Below are 23885 nucleotides of genomic sequence, written 5' to 3' on the forward strand. Positions count from 1 at the left end.
GTGGGGAGGTCAGCAGGGTCGGGAAGGGGCGGAAAAGGGAGGGAGATGGTACAGGAATTAAGAAGCATAGTAGGAGGGAGTGGAGTAGACAGGAAGATATTGAGAAGAACTATATGCACAACCAATGGGCATGGACTAAGGATGGGACAACTGGAGGGAGGGGGGTCACTGGTTGAAGGGGAACAAAGGGAAAAGAAATTAGGACAACTGTAACAGCATAATCAATAAATCATATTTAAAAAAAGAATATATGTTTTATTATTTCCATACATCATCATTTCAAAACCCTGTTAAAGCAACAACCTCTATATGCCCAACATATTACTTACAAATTGAGCAAATATTACTCACCCTTCCTATTTGACAGAGTGTAGTAATCAATACCTATTTGGTTTTAAATTATAGAAATATAATTCAAAACTTATCACACTAACCTACACACACAGAGTCAGTGAGAGAGGATGAGAGGGAGTGAGAGAGAAAGAGGGGGGGGAGAGAGAGAGAACGGAAGGGAGGGAAGATAAAGAAAGGAAGGGAAGGGAAAGGAAGAAGAGAGGAGAGGAGAATAATATAGCACATAAAAGTGAATTACCAAGGAGTTATCTTCTTAAGAGCTAAATTCAGAAGATTAAAGGTGAATTCTGTTTATTTATATACCTGTGACTTTTGATTTCAGAAGTGGTATAATCTAGGGATTAAGGCATCTGAATGAAGTTAGCTGTCATTATGAGCACCATTACTGATATCAATATTATTATTAGCACATAATGCCATATTACCTGTAAAGGTGTTTTTATGTTTTGTTTGTTTTGTTGTCCTCCAGCACATAACAGTATAGTTTCATTCAATTATAAGATGTTTATGTGTCAGACAATGAGTTGGCCACCCAGGAAGGCCATAATTAATAAGAAACTCCTTTTGTTTTCAACATTGCTATTTTAGAAGATGAAACAGACACTTACAATAACCAATTAGTAAAGATGACATATATTAGAAAATAAAATTAATATTAAAAAGTTCCATTGTCCACATAAAAAATCAGCACTCCATTTCTCCTACATTAGGTAGAGACTGTCTACAAAATAATTCATTCTGAGTCTGGTAGTTATAAAAGGGTATAAGGTTATGGAAGGGGAAAGGAATTTTAATGTATAGTTGTAATGCTTTAATAGATCTTTTTAAACAGAACAGTAAATAATAACTGCCTCTAATTATGTCAACCTGTTGGTTTTTATTAGATTAAAACTCTCTCCAGATAACTTGTGTCCATGCTGGGTCTGTGCTCATAAACCCACTATTGTCAAGAGCTGAGTAGAAGAGAGCTGGTTGACTAAAATAGAAAGCCAAAATTAAAGTGACAATTATGGCTTTATTAACTAACTGCAATAGTATAAGCAAGAAACCAGAAATAAACTATTCACACTGTCAATGTTCCATTTTTCCCCATGGATCCACACCAGGTGAGAATGGGGGGAGGGGGAGGCTGGTGGATCAGCACAGGTGGGGCAAATCAGCTCATTGTAAAGGGAGTCTTAAATAAAAGGCTCTTGTCATTTTGTGAACCCCAGGAGCTGGGACTGGAAAAGTACTGAGTACTAAGTTAGTGGACAAAAGATCTTCAAGGCACCTCCACCTCCCATAATAAAATCGCAGCAGCAGCAACTAGGGAAGGCATACGCCAAAGACTTCTGCAGAGTAGATTAAAATGAAGGCACATGGGTTAGCAATGCAGCTAGGCTCGGGCGCAGGCTCAAACAGAGGAACCTAAGTCTTTGGGTGCAGTTCCTTTCAGAGACTGCAGTGAACTAGCTGTGGGCCAATTGTGTGTGGAGGGCAGCCTTTCCCCATGAGGCCTGGTATGTATAGTCATTGTAATTGGCCCACAGTCAAGACTGAGAAATCACACAAGATTTTGACTTGCATCAGGCGTCCAGGCACCTCACTTGTTTAAGAGAAAACATAGTTTTTTGAAAGGTAAAGTAATCTCTATTTCATCTCAGGGATGACTATGTTCTCTGTTTAATCAAATGATTAAATATGTCCTTAATAGTTAAATCTAAAACCTGTGATAAGAGATATCCCTGATAACCTTGAGAAGCCTCATTTAACTTTTTTAAAAAATTTATTTTTAATTACAGTTTACATTTGATATCATTTTGTATTAGTTTCAGGTTTACAGCATATTAATTAGACAATTGTATATTTTTCAAAGTAGCCCCCCAATATCTCAAGTTCCCACGTGGCACCATAAAGAGTTATTAAATACTATTGACTATATTTCCTATGTTGTATTTTACATCCCCATGACTACTTTGTGACTGCTAATATATAATTCTTAATCCCTTCCACTTTTTAACTGAAGACACTTTATTATCTTCCTTTTCTTTGAGATTCGTCTGCATGTGACATTTTAAACCTACTTTTGAAACACTTCCCATTGAATTTCATAATTTATTTAATTAATACTTTTCTATGCACCCTATAAATCATCAGCGTTCCCCATGAGTATGTCTTTCAGCATTCTTTTTCCTTCTGGGCAATCCCTCTCTCCTTTGATTTCAACCACTGCTAAATAATTGATTGCTTTTAAATATCTATTTCTTGAGCAGACTGCTCTTCTGAATTTAACACATAATTTCAACTTCCACTTGGGAATATTGTCTAGTCTGTCACAAGGAACTTCCAAATTAACACATTCAAAATGAACACATTATCCCCCCATATAACTTTATTTACTAATTTCCCTATGATTGATTAATGCCATTCATCCAGGGTCTCTCAAGTTAATGACTTCAGAAACATCAATGGTTAATGTTTTTGTCACCTATCACATCATCAGTCACCAAGTGTTGTTGAATAAATTTCTTAAATACTTCTTGATTTTCTACTGAACGTTCCCCACGTCCTTTGTTGTATTTTTATTTTTCTGCATGAATTTTTAAAATTTATATTCTAATTGATTTTCTCTTATCTTTCTACTTTATGTTTTTCTTTCTACTAAAAACAGGTTCTTTTCAAATATATTACTCAAATGCATTTCAATCTTAACATTTCTGTATCTGATATTCACAGGATACAATGTTTCTAGACTAATTTTCTACTTCTCTCGAATTCTCCCTAATAAAGAGGAAATTGAGCTTTTAACTTTGTATTAAGTAATCTTTCTTTGCTATTTGTGTCTCTACACAAACTCATTCTGTTGACTGAGAACTTTCTTATACTTTTATCCACTATTAAATTCCTATTTAGCTATTAAAGTTTATTCAAATAGCACCTCGTGTCCCTTCTCAGAGATCACTCTGTTTAAAACTCATGGACCTGAAATCATCATTGCATTTATTGTGTGTTTACAGGTTGAAATCCTTTAGTAAACTATAAACTACTCAGGGATGGGGTGTTTTATTTGTGGTTGTGTTCCTAGACCCTAAGTATGTATCTGACATAGAAAGAAGCTAATGGATTATTTTTCATAAAGGGATATTAATTTCAAAATAATAATGACTGCCAGGGCATTAAACATATTTCAAAAATAGAGATCCATTAGTAAAAAATTTTCTTGCAAAATATATATTTTTTCATTTGTAGTTAATACTTCCTCCAACTGTTATATTCAAAAGCATTTATTAAATATACATACAGGGAGAGGCAAAAGTAGCTTAACAGTTGTGAGTATGTGAAACACAAAGTTTATTCTTGTATTATTATTTGTTAATTATTATGTTATTTTGCATACAAGTACTATAAATGTACTTGTGCCCCACCCTGTATTTCTCTGTATGAAGTACCACGTACTATATATAATGCTTTCAACATGATTTCCATCTATAGGAAACTATAATTTAAGTCATATGCTTTATCCTTGAATAAAATAATTGGCCAAAAATTTTTACCACTATTGACACTACCAGCCTCTCTGACTCATCTGGAAGGTTTCCTTGCTCCAGGAACCCTACTCACACTGTGGTGGAACAACAAGGAGACTCCAGTGGAGCCAGCCCTTTCTGAAGTCTGCCTCTTTTCCTGGCATCTCTCCTTGTCCAAAGCTACAGAGGGGAAAAAACCAAAAACGTTCTTATCCATTTTAATAATGTGAGAGGGAGAAGATGGCAGAGGAGTGAAGGGAGGCTGTGCTTTCTAGCTCCCAAGACTCATCTGTAGTTTGGACTAATTGCAGACAGAACATCTCAGTGAGCAGCTGGACACTGGCAGGAGTCGAGCCTTGGCACTGCTGGATTAGAGAAAACCATCCGGGAACTACCTGTTTGGTGAGGATAGCGAAGGAAAAAGGGACTAGATGGGGTTTCTGACTGGGTTGGCTCCCCGAGCTGCAGCTGGAAGTACACAAAGGCTTTTTGGCGACCACAGGCTTCCCCAGAGAGGAATCTGGAGGAGAGCAGATCTCCGCCCGCTGGCAGAGACAGGACTCGACCAGGTGGCATTGGCGCTGAAGGACAGGAGACAGCATGCTGCTGTGCATGTGAGAACATGATTTTCCTTTATATTTTTCTCTTGTGGACTGCGCAGAGGGGAGGAAAGGTTGGGGGTGGTAGGACATTCTTGAGGAGCGCAGGAGCAGAGGTGTGCTCGCCCACTCTCCAACCCTCCCCTTGGGTCGCGGGGGCATGCACAGAGAAGTGCTCTCACTCACTGGCCCAGGTGCGCGGGGCTGCGAGTCCAGGTGTCCCTCAGACACACCCCAACAGACATAAGATCAGTGCCCCAACAGGTGCAGGGAGGGCCCATTGGACATGCAGAAGACTGTGCGCAGACACCCCTGGCCAGCTCCAGTGGGCACCAGGCCAGAGCGCAGACCACTTGCACAGGCTCTGCTCGTGCCCCCCCCCCCCCCAGGCAGGTGGGGGAACTGTGGCAGGCAGCTGTGGCACAGGAACAGCGGTGATTCACAGACAGTCACCTCCACTGGGCACAACTGTCCGGGACCATGCTCCAACGGGCCAGAGACCAGCTCCCAGGTCACAGCTCAGCAGGCCTGAAGCCAGCGTGAAGGCCACCTTGCGAGCGCACATGTGCACTCGCACAAGCACCCAGGCCGGCTCCAACAGGTGCCAACGGAACGCACTGGCCACCGTGGGCCCACCGTGGGCGCACACCGCTACTGCAAAAAACAGGAACCTCTGGCCCGCCTCATTAGACCAGCTGTGGATACAGAAAAAGAAGACGACACACAAAGGCTGAACTGAGTAAAAACTTTCCTTTTATATATTTTTAAATTTTTATTTCTATTTTAGTTTTTTTATTTGTATTTTATTTGATTTTAATTTTTTAAAATTTCTTACTTTTAATTTTATTTTTACTTTTTACTTTTTTCTTTAAAAAAATCTCTTTAATTTATTTCATACCATCTCTCCTTCTCATCCTTCCTCTTTAATTTTTATTTGTTTGTCCAGTTTAGCCTCCTTTTGACAATAAATAAATAGAATATAACTACTATATAAATCTAATACTATACAATTCCACTTTCTTATTATATTCTGCATTCTTCCCTCTTTTTCTTTTATTATTATTAATATACAATGTAAATATTACCTACTATCTTGCATAGTGTCGACACTACTTGCTACTATTATTAATCTATTATCCCCTCTCTCAAAAATCATATTCTTCCTCCTTAAAACAATGCTTATCTATTCTTCCTATAGTATAAAAGCCCTAATCTCTCTACATTTATATTAATACTGGCTCATTGGATGACGATAGTGGGATAGAAGGAGGAGGATATTTTTGAGGGTGTGGGTTTCCTGCCTGGGCTGTGTGTTTATGTTTTTTACAGCATCACCCCAAAAGATGAAAAGTCCTACCAAAGAGCATCTGAAATTTAACCAGACAGCATAAACAAACAAGATAAAAGGTAATCCAAGAACATGAAGCTCAGGAGATCAAAGAGACTGCACCACTGAAACCCCCAGATCTCCTATAAAGAATCTCATACCACAAAGGTGGGAAGTCAAAACAGACAAACTCAAAAAACAGAAACAAACAAGAAGAATCCAACATGGTAAAATGCAGAAACAACCTCTCAAGGAAAAGAAAAGAGGAATCCCCAGAAAGAGAGGTAGATGGAATAGACATAGCCCAAATGTCAGACACGGAATTCAAAACAATGGTGGTGAAAAAACTCAATATACTCGACAACTTCAAAAACACCTACAACAACCTCCAAGGAAGTTACCAACAGCTCCAAGAAAATTACAGGGACCTTATGGAGAACTATACCAGCATAAAAAAGAACTTAAAAACTATTAACAAGAACCAGGAAAGAATGAAAAATACAATCTCTGAACTGAAAAACACAGTAGAATCAATCAAAAGCAGGCTAAATGGAGCAGAGGATTGGATCAGTGAGTTAGAGGACAATGTAGAAAAAAATTCCCAGAAAATACAACAAAATAAAAAAAGATTGAAAAATTATGAACAAGATGTAAGGGAATTACAGGATAGCATGAATAGAAATAATATTGGAATCATCAGATTAAGAGAGGGAGAAGAAGAGGAGCATGAAATAGAAAAGCTGATAGAAGAAATAGTGACAGAAAAGTTTCCCAACCTGGTGAGAGAAAAAGTTATGCAAGTTCAAGAAGCACAAAGAGTCCCAATGAAGAAGAACCCCCCAAAACCCACTCCAAGGCACATCATAATTAAAATGGGAACATTCAAAGACAAAGAGAGGATCCTAAAAGCAGCAAGAAAAAAAACAGCAAATAACATAGAAGGGAACTCCGATAAAGCTAAAGACCAATTTCTCAACAGAAACACTACAAGCCAGAAGGGAGTGGTCAAAATTATTTCAAGCAATGAAAAACAAAGGCCTACAACCAATAATACTCTACCCAGCAAGACTCTCCTTCAAACTGGAAGGTGAAATAAGGAATTTCCCAGACAAAGGAAGATTCAAAGAATACATCTCCACAAAATCAACATTGCAAGAGATGCTAAAGGGAATGTTTTAAGGAAAAGAATAAAAAAAGGAGATGAACACAGGTACAAAGGGGAATGAATAAATACATGTCAATCATAACCTTAAATGTAAATGGATTAAATGCTCCAATAAAAGACATAGGGTAATGGAAAAAAAAAAAAAACATAGGGTAATGGAATGGATACAAAAACAGGACCCACATATTTTCTGTCTACAAGAAACACATCTCAAAACAAAATATTTATATAGACTGAAAATAAATGGATATAAAAAAGTATTCCAAGAAAACGGACATGAAAAAAAAAGCTGGGGTAGCAGTACTCATATCAGACAAAACAAATTTCAAAGCAAGGGCAATAAAAAGAGACAAAGAAGGACATTTCATAATACTTAAGGGAACAATCCATGAAGAAGGTATAACACTGATAAACATATATGTGCCCAACATAGGAGCTCCTGAATACATAAAGAAAATACTAGAAGACCACAAGAAGGATATTAACAGCAACACACTCATAATAGGGGATTTTAATACTACATTATCAACAATAGATCTTCGAAGCAAAGAAACACCAAGGATATACAGGCATTGAACAACACACTAAACCACATGGACCTAACTGATATATATAGAACTTTCCACCCCAAAGGAGCAAAATATATATTCTTTTCAAATGCATATGGGACATTTTCAAAGATAGACCACATGATAGGACACAAAACAAACCTCAACAAATTCAAGAAAATTGAAATTATATTAAACATCTTTTCAGACCACAATGCCTTGAAACTAAAAATCAAATTCAAAGAAAAAAATTAAAGACACCCAGACTCATGGAGAATGAATAACATGCTATTAAATAATGAATGGGTTAACAATGACATCAAAGAAGAAATCAGGAAATTTCTGGAAACTAATCATAATGAACACACAACAGCCCAAAACTTATGGGACACAGCAAAAGCAGTCCTAAGGGGGAACTTCATAGCAATACAGGCATATCTGAAAAGGATAGAAGAATCTCAAATAAAAAATCTAACCTTAAAGCTACAAGAACTAGAACAACAACAAACAAAGCGTAGGGCAAGAAGAAGGAAGGAAATCATCAAGATCAGAGCAGAATTAAATGACATAGAGACCAAACAAACGCTTCAAAAGATCACTGAAACTAGGAGCTGGTTCTCTGAAAAAATAAACAAAATCAACAAGCTTTTAGCCAGGCTCATCAAGAAAAAAAGAGAGAAGACCCAAATAAACAAAATCAGAAATGAAAGAGGAGAAATCACGACTGATACCACAGAAATACAAATGATTGTAAGAAATTACTACAAACAACTCTGCGGCAAGTAATTTGACAACCTAGATAAAATGGACAAATTTCTAGAAACATATAACCTTCCAAAACTGAATCAAGGAGAAGTAGAAAGTCTCAACAGACCAATAACAAAGAAGGAAATTAAAACAGTAATCCAAAATCTCCCTGCACACAAAAGCCCTGGACCGGATGGCTTCACAGGCAAAATTTAGAAAACATTTAGGGAAGAACAAACTCCTACCCTTCTCAAATTATTCCAAAAAATACAAGAAGAAGGAAAAATCCCAAACTCTTTTTATGAAGCCAGTATTACCCTAATTTCAAAACCAGGTCAAGACACAACAAAGAAAGAAAACTACAGGCCAATATCACTGATGAACATAGATGCTAAAATCCTCAACAAACTATTGGCAAAGAGGATCCAGCAATACATCAAGAAGATCATACACCATGATCAAGTGGGATTCATCCCAGGAATGCAAGGTTGGTTTAATATTCACAAATTAATAAATATAATACATCACCTAAATAAAAAGAAAAACAAGAACCACATGATCATATCAATAGATGCAGAAAAAGCATTTGATAAAGTACAAGATCCATTTATGATGAACATACTCAGCAGAATGGGAATAGAGGGAGCATGCCTTAACATAATTAAGGCTATATATGAGAAACCTGAAGCCAACATCATACTCAATGGACAAAAATTGAAAGCATTCTTCCTGAAATCAGGAACAAGACAAAGCTGCCCGCTCTCTCCACTCCTATTCATCATAGTGTTGGAAGTCCTAGCCACAGCAATCAGACAAGAAAAAGAAATAAAAGGCATCCAAATTGGGAAAGAAGTAAAACTATCATTATATGCAGATGACATGATGGTATACCTAGAAAACCCTATAAACTCGACTAAAAGACTACTCAATATAATAATTGAATTTGACAAAATAGCAGGGTACAAAATAAATACACAGAAATCTAAGGCATTTCTGTACACCAACAATAAAATATCAGAGACAAAAAAGGAAATACCATTTACTATAGCAACAAGAAAAATAAAGTACCTAGGAATAAATTTAACCAAAGAGATAAAAGACCTGTACTCTGAAAATTACATAACATTGAAGAAAGAAATTAAGGAAGATACAAATAAATGGAAGCAAATACCATCTTGTTGGATGGGAAGAATCAACATCATCAAAATGGCCATACTACCCAAAGCAATTTACAGATTCAATGCAATCCCTATTAAAATACCAATGACATATTTCAAAGACCTAGAATAAATACTCCAAAAATACATATGGAGCCAAAAAAGACCCCAAATAGCAAAAACAACCTTGAGACAGTAGAACACAAGAGGAGGAATTACAATACCAGACATCAAACTATACTACAAAGCAACTGTGATCAAAACGGTCTGGTACTGGCATAAGAATAGACATATAGATCAGTGGAAAAGAATATAGAGCCCAGAAATAAATCCAGGAACATATGGTCAACTAATATTTGATAAAGGAGGAATAAACATAAAATGAAATGAGAGGAGCCTCTTTAACAAATGGTGCTGGGAGAACTGGACAGAGACGTGCAAAAAAATGAAACTAGACCACCAACTTACACCACACACGAGAATAAACTCAAGATGGATCAAAGACTTAAATGTAAGTCATGACACCATAAAAGTCCTAGAGGAAAACATAGGCAGGAAAATTTCATATATCCCACGTAACAATATTTTCATAGATACATCTCCTAAGGCAAGAGAAATAAAGAAAAATATAAACAAATGGGACTACGTCAAACTAAAGGGTTTCTGCTCAGCAAAAGAAAACATCAGCAAGATGAAAAGGAAACCAACCATATGGGAAAACATATTTGCCAATGATATCTCAGGCAGGGGACTGATCTCCAAAATATATAAAGAGCTTATATGACTCAACATCAAGAAAACATACAATCCAATTAAAAAATGGGCAAAGAAACTGAACAAACACTTCTCCGAAAGGATATACAGAAGGACCATAGACATATGAAAAAATGCTCAACACCAGTAGCCATCAGAGAGATGCAAATAAAAACAACAATGAGATACCATTTTACACCAGTCAGAATGCCCATAATCAACAAATCAACAAACAAGTGCTGGTGAGGATGTGGAGAAACGGGAACCCTACTGCACTGTTGGTGGGAATGCAGACTGGTGAAGCCACTATGGAAAACAGTATGGAATTACCTCCAAAAACTAAAAATGGAACTGCCTTTTGAACCAGCAATTCCACTGGTAGGATTATACCTGAAAAATCCTAAAATCCTAATTCAAAAGAACTTATGCACCCCTATGTTCATAGCAACACTATTTATAATAGCCAAGCACTGGAAACAGCCTACATGCCCATCTGTAGATGAGTGGATCAAAAAACAGTGATACATTTACACAATAAAATACTATGCAGCAGAGAGAAAGAAGAAACTCCTGCCATTTGCGACAACATGGATGGAACTAGAGAGCATTATGCTTAGTGAAATAAGCCAGGCAAAGGAAGAAAAATACCGCATGATATCACCTAATACAGGAAACTAAAGAACAACACAAACAAAAGAACTAAATAGAACAAAGAACAGAATAGCAGTCAATAGGGGGAGGGAGGAGGGAGAGAAGGGGAATAAGTAAGGGAAAGGTTTAGTCAAAGAATGTGTATAAATGACTCATGGACATGGACAACGGGGAGGGATATGATTGTGGGAGAAGGGGTGGGCTGGGTGGGAAGGAGCAATGGGGGAAAAATGGGTAACTGTAATTGAAAAACAAAAAAAATAAATTAAAAAAATTTTTTTACCACTATTTATGTTAGAAAAATATGAGAAAATATAATCTGTTACATGAAATATTTTTAATATGCCAGATTTATTCTCCAAGTGTATAATTTGTTTATCCAATGAAGGATGAAGATACAATGATATTTGTCTGCTTTTATAAATATAACTAACATGGTTTTTCTCCACATTAAAATATAAACTTATTAAAAATCTAAATGACTGTACTATAAATAGAATTTAATTTGAAACATCAAAATTGTCATGTAACAAAGTACCATTGCATTCCAATTAATTTTAGAAAGGTTTTACTTAAAACAGTAATAACACAAGTAATTCACAGTTAAAATTTTAAACTCATGGCAGGACCTAATCAGATTGTTCTTCATTGCTTGAAATTATGTGACAGTTTTTTAGTATGCAAATTAGTGTCAAGTGGAAAATTTCAGGAATACATGTAGCCTTAAAATGTGATAAAATGGTTCATTGAAAACAATACTTTATGTAAATCACCATTTCTACTTATTTAACCAAACTCCTGAAAAGTATTTAGAATACGTAGAATGCATGCTCAGAATCTGTTTAGAATTACTAATATCAATTACTTCAAAATTGAAAGTTAATTCTAGTTAACTTGAAAACCAACCATTTTGGATTATTGGAAAGTATACAAAATTTGGATTATAAATACATGTGTTCTTGAACAGGCTCTACTGCTTACTAACAAATTCACTTATGAGGAGGTACTTAACTTATTTGGCATTACTCATGTGAATTAACCATACGTATATGTTGCTATGCTACCTCTATTCAAATATTAGCTGTATGCAGAGTAACTGTAGTATATGTGAAAATTATCATTTAAAATGACAATGAAGATGATGTATGAAGGCAGAGACAGTGTATGATAGGCTTTTCCTTTGAGTAACATAATCAGAGCTACAGAGATAGAAGAGGAATTGGACTGCACATGGTCCTTGCCACCTACATTAACTGCAAACTAAATCAATTCTTCTAATAGTCCACTGTCTTGTCAGGGCAGTTTGAGGTAAATTCTATTGTCAGGTAGCTCTTTCAAGCCTGACTAAAATAATAAATTTGGGGCAAGTTTTTAATGTCCATGTACTTAATTTCTGTTAAAAAAACAGGTGCAATAGTATAGGGAATTTCTTAGGAACAGTTATGGCGATGCACCATTTTAAAATACTTAAGGGAATGCATAACATATAGCAATATCTCATAAATGTTAGATATTATTAATTTTATTATTAATGTCCTGTTCTTTATCATTATTAACATATGTTAGTAAAAGAAGAAAACATTTTAATTTATAGTTCTTCAGAGAAGGATGCTGCTATATCATTTCAATATGTCATCTAAATTTTATTCCAATAGTAATTCCAATGAAAAAGTTTAACAACAGTATTACCATTTTATTTTATTATTTCTTATGATGAGCAAACTGAAGGAATTTCATGAAATTTAAATATTCTCATGAGACACCAGATCAGTAACAGGTAATACCTGTGATCAAATCCTTAACTATCTAACTTTAATGTTTATGCTATTTCTATTTAATCATTCCAGAAAAATATTAGAAGAAAGAGATTTTGGAAGTGATTTATTGCATATAAGTGCTTAGTGAAAAGCTAATTGCTGTACTTTTATTTATACAATTTAGTAGAACACCCATTGTTTTGTTTTTCCTTAAATGTTATGTTATATAAATTTAAATAATTTTTATTCTAAATACTCCTTTAAAATAGTTGCAATAATATATCATTGGACTTAGGTCATCATTTGAAATACAACTTTGCTAAGTGCATTTTTTTTCCCCAGTAAAAAGTAGAAAGAGCTTCCCTTCACTCATATCCTCGGTTTGGCATGTTTTGCTTTGCAACAACTGGTGTAAGGAAATTATTTTTCAAATATATTATAATCAGTAAAGTATATACAAAACTTCTCTGAATGTTGTCATATGCTCAGAGCGGAGTCTTTAATGAAGTTCTGACATGGCCCATTTTTCAGGGTTGCACAGACTTATTCAGAAGTAAGAAAACTGTACCAAGGCCATCTAGGCTGATCATATTAATCTCTCTTGTAAGCCCACTGCAGTGTCTGTAATAATACACTCTTACATTCCCTATTTGAAGGACAATTTTGTGAAAGATCAAAAAAGGAACAATTAATTTCTAAGAGAAAGAAATGTGATTTAAAGCAGATCAAAATAAAAATAATTTTAGACAAATTTCATAAATTAATCTTAGAAACATGTAAATAAAAAAAGCTTATTTCTAAAATAATAGTCACCTATCTATAAAAAGGAAACCCTACATATTATTTCAACAATGAAATCTATGGCTTATATAATCTTCTAAGAGAATATATTTTTAATAACCTAAAATATTTTCTATTTCTGTTTCATTGTGTTGTATTAGAACTAGTAAATAAAATGTGGAAACTTCTAGCAGGCATTACTTTTAGCCAACATTAGCCCAGCTTTAATTTTCAGACTATGTTTTGTGAAAACTTACCTCACGGCTTTCTCAAAGCTCATCAGATCTGGACTAAGCCATCAGCCCCCCTCACTAACCAAGTGTGTATTCTATCTTGTCAAAGAAGATATAAAAATATATATATTTTTATCTACTTCTATATGAGGGTAGCAAATGGCTGTTATTTATATTCATGAACAAAATAGAGAATATAAATAAAACCTTTCATTTCTTCCAACTTGTCAGTTCTGTGAATCTGTATCAATTTAAAAAGCAATGCTTCAAAATTATTTCCTTATTTTATATTTACACATATGCAAAACTGCCCATATATTTCATATCCCCAAATTGCAAAACTTTGAAATTTCTTTTACCAGTTTAGATAAAACATACTTCATTAATTTTAGAAAATGTTGAGCAATTTTTATGTAGCTCTCGATTTTAAAAGAATGGGAAATAAAAGAGAATATAAATTATACTTTGGTAAAGAATTAGTTATTACAAAGATAATACAATTTTTAACATATTAGATATGGTAATTTTTTCAACATATGTTTTTAATCTTATATTAAACATAGCATTTTCATGTAAGAACCTTATATGAAATAAAAAATCAATAGTAAATTTGTGAATTTGTTTTAGGATACTAAAAGTAATCATAGGACAATCTATTACAATTATTTAAGAAGAGAAAAGAACCAACATGTATTGAATGCCTATTGTACATTTTGAAATTTATATTAATTTATTTAATTTGTTATTTAACTTATATGAACTAAAAGGATAGTGAAATATTTTAAACTATTATCAGTCAATATAATGTGTGCAAGAAAAACTATATGCAATTTTTATTTACTGTATAAATAAGATAGTTCTGATAATATAGTCTGCTCTCTCATATTAATGAAATCCACAGTAAATTGATATGGTTAAAAGTTTTTAATAATAAATTATGCTATTCATTTTTATATATAGCTTAATATAAATATTATTACATTATTCTTATATGAGATTATGTGAAATTCCTTCTTAAAAATAAAGACATAAATGAGGGCAAATTCCAGTAAGACAATTTACAGTATTCCCTCACTTATCACGGGTATTACGTTCTAGAACCCCCCTGCGAAGTAGGAACCTTACATTTATTCTACACTATTAAAATTATGTAACTTTAACAACATACATATACAGTACCTCAAAATCCCAAATATAGCAGGTAAGAGTTAAAGAGGGCAGTGCTGTTTGCGGTCGCACCCGGAGCGGCGGGCGGCGAGAAATCCGGGCTGCGCAAGCCCCTGGCGGTGCGCGACCCCGGCGGGGAGTCCCGGCGGCCAAGCCCCTGGCGGTGTGCGACTCCGGAGCTGGGGAGAGCGGCCGCCGCATCGCCTTGAACAGTGAGGCCCAGGGGGGCGGGAGGACGGATCCCGGTCTCCTAGCTGAATAACTGTGTGAATCCATCTTGGACCCCCGCCCCCAAAGAAAGCACCACAGGGCTGCGAAATAGGTCGCGGACAGGCAGGCACCGGCCGGTCGCTGATTTGTGACGCGTACACAGGCACTGCCCCCGACAGCCAGCCCAAGAAAACAAAACTCATCTGTCAAAATGAGGCAGACAACTTTAGAAATACCGGTAACACAACTCACCAGGCAGCAGATAGAGAACCTGACAGATGAACAGATAAGAAACCTGTCAGAGGCTCAGTTCTGGGCCATTGTTATCAGGTGGCTTACAGAATTCACAAAAGAGCAGGAAAAAGATATGAAAGAAGCGAAAAACTTTCATAACGAAAGGAACAAAACCGCATACGAGACAGAAAGAAAGGAAATAAAATCCAGAGTTCATTTCAACAAACTGGAATATGGAGAAGGAACAAGCAGTCAACCAATGCAGCAAGAGGAAATGGCAAGCAACAATGAAAGGATCAGAAACCTCTGGGACAGCTATAAAAGGCCCAACATAAGAATCATTGGTTTGCCAGAGAATGAGGAAGATGAACTAGAACTTGAAAAATTGAGTGAAAATATAATAAAGGAGAACTTCCCAGACTTGGGGAAGGGAATAGACCTGCAGGTCCAGGAAGCAAGGAGAGTTCCCAAGAGACTGGACCCAGGGAGAACCACTCCAAGACACATTATAATCAAAATGTCAAAAATTAAAGATAAAGAGAGAATCTTAAAAGCAGCAAGAGAGAAGAAAAGAATTATGTACAAAGGGGTCCCAATTAGACTATCAGCTGACTTCTCAAGGGAGACCCTACAGGCAAGAAGGGACTGGCAAGAAATATTCAAAGTAATGAAAATCCAAAACCTACAACCACAAATACTCTATCCAGCGAAATTGTCATTCAGAATAGAAGGACAGAGAAAGTGTTTCCAGGACAAAATAAAACTGAAAGAGTTCATTAGATCCAAACCACTGTTATATGAGATGTTAAAGGGACTGGTTTAAAAAAACAGAAGCTAGGGAGATGAAACAAAGGCAAACTAAATAGGCAACGAGAGTGGAAAAGGAACTGTGGGTATGGGAAGCATATTGGGGGGAGGTCAACAGGGAGGGGGAATGGGGAAAGGGAGGGAGATGATATAGGAATTGGGGATCAAGGTAGGAGGGAATGGAATAGACGGAGAGAGGTTGGGAGGAACTGTATGCACAACTAATGGACATAATCTAAAAGGGGGGGACAACTGGAGGGAGGGGGGCCACCGGGTGGAGGGGAGCAGAGGGAAGGGAAATTGGCACAAATGTAATAATTTAATCAATAAAACACATTAAATCTGAAAAAAAAAATCCCAAATATAGCAAAAAATCCGCAATAAATAATTAAATATAATGTTTTTTTAAAATCCTGTGATACAGTGAGTTTGCGATAAGTGAACCATGATATAGAGAGGTACTGCTGTATATCATTATGGGTTATGCAAAGTAAAATTTTAGTTTCACAGAAGGATTTTAACATCTTATTTTAGTTACACAAATATTAAAACATTGCTACAATTTTGTGGAGCAATGTTTTCCATCGTCTTAAATAGAAATTTAAAATAAACAAGTATAATTTCCAAAATTTGAAATTAAATGAGAATGTCCACTACCATAACAAATGGGTGAATTCCAAGGTACTCTTCAGAATGACATGGAAAATCTCACATGTGCAAATTTTTTCATGTATTGGTTTTATGCAATGGTTAGATGTTTGATAGATTGTTCACAAAGTCCAAGAGTCCTATGCAGACATCAAATAGTTACTACCATACCTCTCATGCATTTTGAGGGTGACTTCTTTGCAACAACTCAAATAGATGGTAAAATAAGCTGAATGATCTCAGAGTGTCATGAAACACGATGTAAACTACATAGAATCAAGCAAGTTCATATGCACAAACCTTACTTTTTACTGGACTTTAAGAACCCACTCTGAGTTACAAGCCATTCTTTTTAAAGGGTAACGGTATAATTTTATAAGCAAATTTTGATATTATTGAGATATCTAATCATTCTATATTATTCTTATAAAATGAATATTAAATGTAACCATTTAAAAAGAATTTGAAATCTTAGTGATACAGAAGCGGTTTCTGTGGTTTAAAATACTAACTAACTTCTGTTCTTAGACTACTCAGAAAGCCTTAAAACAATTCTAACGTTACTTTTAATTTAATTTTTATTAATTTTTTAGGTAATTAATTGGTTAAAAGTGGCTGCTTCTGAAGTAGAGAAATGAGAATGGCTGATTTTTAAATGCATTGTTATCAGATTATTACTTATGTTATTAATCCTTATATTTTTAATGGCAGGTTTATGTATATAAGTATTTATTATAGTTAATATCAATTGATTTCTTATTGTGGAGAATGAATACCCCACTCTTCTCTCTCTGCCCTTCTTAGTTCCCAAGTTTCCTAGATGGTTTCTTGCAAATTGAAGGAGTGTCACTTTTCAAAAATAAGTAAAATATGTACTTACTTCAAACAAATAAATAAATTGTAACATCTATTATTTTAAAGCTGATAAATGCCATAGATGTTTAAAATTTAGAAAATAACATGATAATCTAAGTGACTAGCAAACATTTATATTTTTCTACATGATTTTGTCTGTATTCTAGCAATACCTTCTCTGTGTAACAGCAAATAGAAAATAATACTTTCTAGAGGGGATACTGGAAAAATAGTTCTATCCTTTGTCTACAGTGGTTTTTAATTGTTATTAAATATTTTTATTTAAATTATTTATGACTTAGAAACATTATTTTTGCCTCACTTGGCATTATTGACAATGTTATGTAAATTTTTACTATTATTATCAAGTTACAAAAAAATTCAGAATTTTCATATAGCTGGTGTAAGGTTTACAATTTTTCATACTGTAGTTTTAAATAATTTAAACCTGTTTCTCCTCCATTATACACATTCTTCCAGTCTCCCATATGACACACCTGTATATACAACTCTCGCTTATATCCATGTAACATTGCAGCTGAAACAGATAGTAGATAGCAGGAGTATTACTGGAAGCCACCTTACATCCAAATAGTTTTCCATGATTTTACAATATACAAAGATAATGATAATCTCAAAAAAATACACCCCATTATCTCCAAATTCAATGCATTACTAACTCTCTTCACCTTAGCCAGATCCTGGGCTATTTTGTTTGCAATGCTTGGGACACCCTGTAGTCTTATCAAACCAAGCTCAGGACTGCTGAGTTCATTGGTGAGACATATCTTCCTTTTGCTTCTTGCCTCCTGTATTGTCTTTGTTAGAATGTAATGGTGAGGGCCCTGCCTTTATTTACCCTCTGGCCACTCATTTTTAGCTGCTACCTAACATGTCTACAGTTGCATGTGCTTTCCTACCCGTTAGTCACTTGGTAGCCATCTGAGTTACCAGGCTGACTGTTGCGGTATAGCAGTGCCTTTGTTCAAGTAACACTCAGTTTATTTAATAATGATCTCAAAGCACAAGAATAATAGTGCTTGGAATTCCGATGTGCCAAAGAGAAGTTGTAAAGTGCTTCCTTTATGTTAAGAGGTAAAAGTTCTACACTTAATAAGGTACTTTTTCATCTCACGTCATCACAAGAAGAAGGGTAATTACAGTACAATAATATATTTTAAGAGAGACCACATTCACATAACTGTGAATAATAGTTTTATTTTGTTGTTGATCTCTTACAGTACATAATTTATGAATTAAACTTTATTATAGGTATATATGTACAGAAAAAAAAGTATATATCAAGTTCTGTAGTATCCACAGTTTCAGATATCCTTAGTGTCTTGGAATGCATCCCTGGCTGATAATGGGGTTCTGATGTAATTTTATTGTGAGAAGAGCCTTTCAAAGTAAATCTGGATGTTCAAACTAAGACATATAGCTCCTTCGTTTCGCTTTCTTTTTCAGTTAACCCCCTGCAGTGTTTTTGAGTTTCTAACAGTATTTTGAGGAATTATACATTTTTTTTTTGTAATTGCACTGTCTATTTGGTATTTCTTTAAGACTGAAATGTAAGAGTTTCTGTGTTGCTCTTTGCTTGAATTTGTTATTTCTGTATTTGTAGTGGAATTTTTATTTCAACTGTCAAGAGATAATTTTATTCCAACTGTGCATTCTTATAGACACATAAGAGCAATCCCCAGTGGTGTTTTTGGCTTGCTTAGAATTCATAATCAGAAATGTTCAACTTCCAGATACCTAGGAGGTTCTCCACTCAACGTGTGCGTGGAAGTTTGACAATTTCTTCCTGGCAAAAAATAGGAGATTAAAAAGCTCAGCTACCCCACACATGATTTTTCCTTCAGGTGCAATATAGTTCATTGAAAATCCTAAGGCTCTACTTCGCTTGAAATGTTGGGAATATTAAATTCAGTAACATTGACCTCAGTATTACTTTTGAATCTTTCACACAAACTTTGTTTCAACACACAAGAAAGAAGACTCATTTGCTACATAAATGCTTAGAGTATTTTAGAAAACAGCTATCTGAAAATAGCAGCTAGCTGTACAGGCATGAAGACTTGCACGCATGTGATACAAATAATTTCCTTTGCCACAATGCTCTCTCCCCAATTATCTTCCTGTGTGTAGAACAACAATGGTGTTAATATTCCCTAAACACTAGCTATTTCTAAAATCACCAATATTTGTATTTCTGGTGTCATTTTTTGTGGTTATAGTTCAATAGGTATTTTTTATTCTTTTAAGGACTCCGAATACTTCAAAAATCATGATATACATTTTGGAAAATCTAGAAAGCTGTTTAGTTTTATCATCTTACATCTTCTCAACCCCTATTATTCAATATCTGATCCTTAATTGGGCCATAATGAGCCTAAAGGACTTTCCTTCTCAGCAACATACCAATTTTTTTATGTCCTAAATTATTCTTTCTGTTTTACTTTGCATTTTTCTTGACCAATTCCATACAGCAAGCAATATTGTTTTATCGAAAATTTAATTTCTTTCAAAACTGTATTCTAGTTTTGAGTTTGTATCTTGCACTTATTTTTTGTTAAATTTTGTCCTTAGAATTTACTTTTTTGATACTGTAATCAAATTGTTTTCTCAGTTTTATTTTTGGCATGTTCATTGTTATTGTATTGCTATACAATTTCTTTTGCTATATTGGCATTGCATCCTGAAAGCTTTGATGAACTAGTTTATTGATTCCAACGACTTTCTAAGGGGGTGAATTTCTTATGATTTTCTAAATTCAAAACTGTACCATTTGTCAATAGACAGTTTTAATCATTCTTTCCAATCTACTTGCCATTTTTCTTATTTTTTAAAACCAATCTCCCTGTCAAAATTCCTTAGTACAATGTTGGAAAAAATGTTGAGAGTGGACACTTTATGCTGAGGAATAGTTCTATTTCTGATCTTATGGGAAAATATTCATTTTCATCAAAAAGTATGATAATAGCTATGTACTTTTTGTAGATATCTTTATCAAGCTAAGTAAATTTAATTCTATTCCCCATTTTATTATTTTTAATAATGAAAGAGGTTTTTTTCAAAAATTTTTACTTGTCTATTGAGATTATCATGTTGCTTATGTCCTTAAATTCTGTTAATATGATATATTATATTGATTGGTTTTTATAGGTTGAAACTTTCATACCTGAGATAAAACACATTAGTGATGAATAAAACATCAATGATGGTGCACAATCTTTTTTATTTTTTTAATGTGGCTCAATTTGTTTTACTAATATGTTGTTGCAAATATTTGCATCTATATGTGTAAGGTGTATTGATATGTAGTTTTCTTTCCTCATGATATCTTTGTCTGGTTTTGGTATCAGTGTGATGTTAGATCATAGAATATGTTGTAAGTAAATTTAAAAGATAAAAACAGTTATTTATTTGGAAAACATATCTAAATATTGACCTCATAAAATAACACTGATATTGATTAGATATATATAAAAGAGAGAGGGAGAGTCATTGTATCTAATCCTTGAAATAGCCTGAATATCCATCAAAAGTGAAAAAGATAAATTAGGTTATGCTCATATATGAAATAATATATGACAATGATTTTGAATAAATTATTATTATACAAATATGATATTGTGATATTGAATTAGATATTGCAAACATAATAGTAAATGAGAGAAGTCAGACCCTAAACATGCCTTATAAATCCATTTACATAAAGTGTAAAACAGCCTAATTAATCTATGGTGTTAAAAATTAGTTAGTGGTTACCTTTTAAATGAATGAAATGTTAATGAGTGTGAGAGGACACATGGAATAATGTTAATGTTTGTATCTTGACCTAGGTGGTTTTTCATGAGTATGGTTACTTAGGAATAATTTATTGAGTTACCTACTCGTGGTTTATAAATTGGCCTATATGTGCATTATATTTAAAAATATTTTGAAATCACCACAATTAATAGAGGAGCTTTTACTATATGTAATAGTAGAACAAGTCATGTGAGATTCTTGCTCATATTCTAGAAAACATGATTTTGTTTTGTTTTACACTTTTTTGGGGGGGGCAAATTATTATAATATCTTGTTCTCTACATTTGACCACTATTGCTATCATTTTAGAAAATAACCTACTAACATGGAAGTCAGGATTGCCAAATAACATACAGGACATTCCATTATATTTGAAATGTAGATAAATAATGAATATTTTTAATTTAAGTATGCCCAAAACATTGAATGTGAAATACTTATTTAAAAAACAAAACTTTTATCTAAATTTCAAAAGTAGGTCTCAATTATTTTTTGGTAAATCTGGCAACCCTATCAAAAATAATCCTACTTGAGGCAAAATTAAGATTGGATCAAAAAGTGATTTAATGGAACAAACTGCACAATATTTAATAGATCTGAGGAAACATTTGGTAAATATCTTTAATTTCCTACTGGTAGTTAAGAGATTGAAAATAATTGTAGTTCTGGCGTATATGAGAAAAGAAAAATGACTATACCCCATTAAATACCCTTCACAGTCCTTTCAAAGCTAAATTTAATCAAAACAAACACAAAAGAATTATTTAATAATGCCAAGGATGCTTGGCAAATAATGGTTCTACAATATACATTTCATCAGAAACATTGTGCTTTAAAATTAAATAACCTATTGCTTTTACTTCTGAGATATAGTGTCTTAAAATTACTTCCTACAATTACATTTTATTTATATTAAAGCTAATGATTTGGAATAAGCAGTGCTTATTGGCATTTATCATGGGTAGCTAAAGAGAAAATATTACAGAAAAAACAACTTTTTGTCTGAACTTAAATAATTGAGCCATCGATTTTCTAAATGGTGAAGTAGTGTAGAGACTTCAGTTATTTTGGTGTCTGTTTATAGTGAGAGCATTAAAATCTCAATAATTATAAAGATCTCTAAAATAAATGCATTTGTATGAAGAGGTAAAGGCAAAAACAAAGACCTATATCAATAGTTAAATGGGCTTGTCTATGAAAGGCTGAGGTATGGAATTTATTCTAGGTAATTTCAATGAGAGATGAGAAAAAGGTCGAAGTCAAATGGGAAAACAGGCTCAAGCACTGCATTCTGGAAAATGCGTAGTAGGGAACTGAGTTTCTTAGTCATGATCTTAGGTTTCTGAGATGGATTCAAATCTCTAATTTGTAAAAGAGGCAAAGCAGAAAAAAAAGTTCAATTCAGTAAATGTTTAGTCAGTCTATCATCGACAAAGCAGATGGTTGGTGCCATGGAACTAGAAATCTAAAATATATATATTTTTTTTCATCAAGGAGGTTTCGTCCAGTAGAAGGGACAAAATTTTGTAAAATAATAATAATAGTAAACCCCCAAAACTATGAATAGATAACATAAACTATTCAGTAAGCCAAGAGTCAGGTAACCTCACTCATAAATGAACAATTCAATTTTTTAGCAATATATAAATGAAAATTACACCCCCTTTGTTTAACTCATTCTATATTTTCTCAGAAAAGTTTGTAGGGATATTTCCAATTCCATACCACAATTACAACCCATAATAAAGTCATTATAATATAATGTGAAAAAAAATAGAAAGTCTGGGGAGCTTTCCTTATCAAGCATATTAATATTATGAAGTAAATGTATGAATATTCACAATAAATGGGATAAGAACTATAAATAACTTCAAAGGGAATTAACTGACAAATGCACTTTGCCATAAAAATTATGGAATAAAGATTCAGTTTTCAGTGCTTACCATCTATAAGCGATCACGGATCTGTTCATTCTTTACTAAAAAACTCACTGTGCTACATTTTCTCTCTTAAGAGAAACTCTTCCTCTATTAAATGAGATGCAGTTATTGTTAGAAATATCTGAGGCTTAAATTCAAATCAGTGGCCCAGCTCACATAGCAAGTACGAAGCACAGACAAGAACTGTGATTAGTATACTGATGAGCAACCATAAGCCAGCAATACAGGTAGGAAAGAGTCCAAGTTGATATTATAAGAATCCACTGCAAGTCAATCATTGTTCAGGCTTAAGCCATTCTTTGAGAGAGAAACTCTCTCAAGTTTCCATAAGCCAGATTTACCTAATCATGCTCTACAGATATTACTCCTCTCTCATTAAATAAGCAAAGTCATCCTCAGGAGTTGAAGGTGGAGGAAAATACTAAAGAGAAATACTAAAATAAATTTTTGCTGATACTTTTAACCTGTTGCCTTAAAAGTTTACGCGCACTCTTGTCAAATGACTTTGCCTCATTTCTTGAAATTCCAAATTGATTTTAACAAATAACTTGGTGACCCATGCCAAATCTCAAAAAATCTGTATTTTGTCTTTTCATGTCCTTTTCCCAGACACCTACATATGTATTCT

At 34.1% G+C, this 23885-nt stretch overlaps 1 pseudogene; it reads right to left on the reverse strand.

Annotated features, from left to right (window-relative positions):
* The window catches only part of LOC150007266 (ankyrin repeat domain-containing protein 39 pseudogene), a 123380-nt pseudogene that overhangs the window by 90237 nt on the left and 9258 nt on the right, over window positions 1-23885 (reverse strand).

Source organism: Furipterus horrens, unplaced genomic scaffold (assembly GCF_987537825.1).
Source record: "Furipterus horrens unplaced genomic scaffold, mFurHor1.1.pri manual_scaffold_6, whole genome shotgun sequence".
In the NCBI taxonomy this organism is placed as follows: Eukaryota; Metazoa; Chordata; class Mammalia; order Chiroptera; family Furipteridae; genus Furipterus; species Furipterus horrens.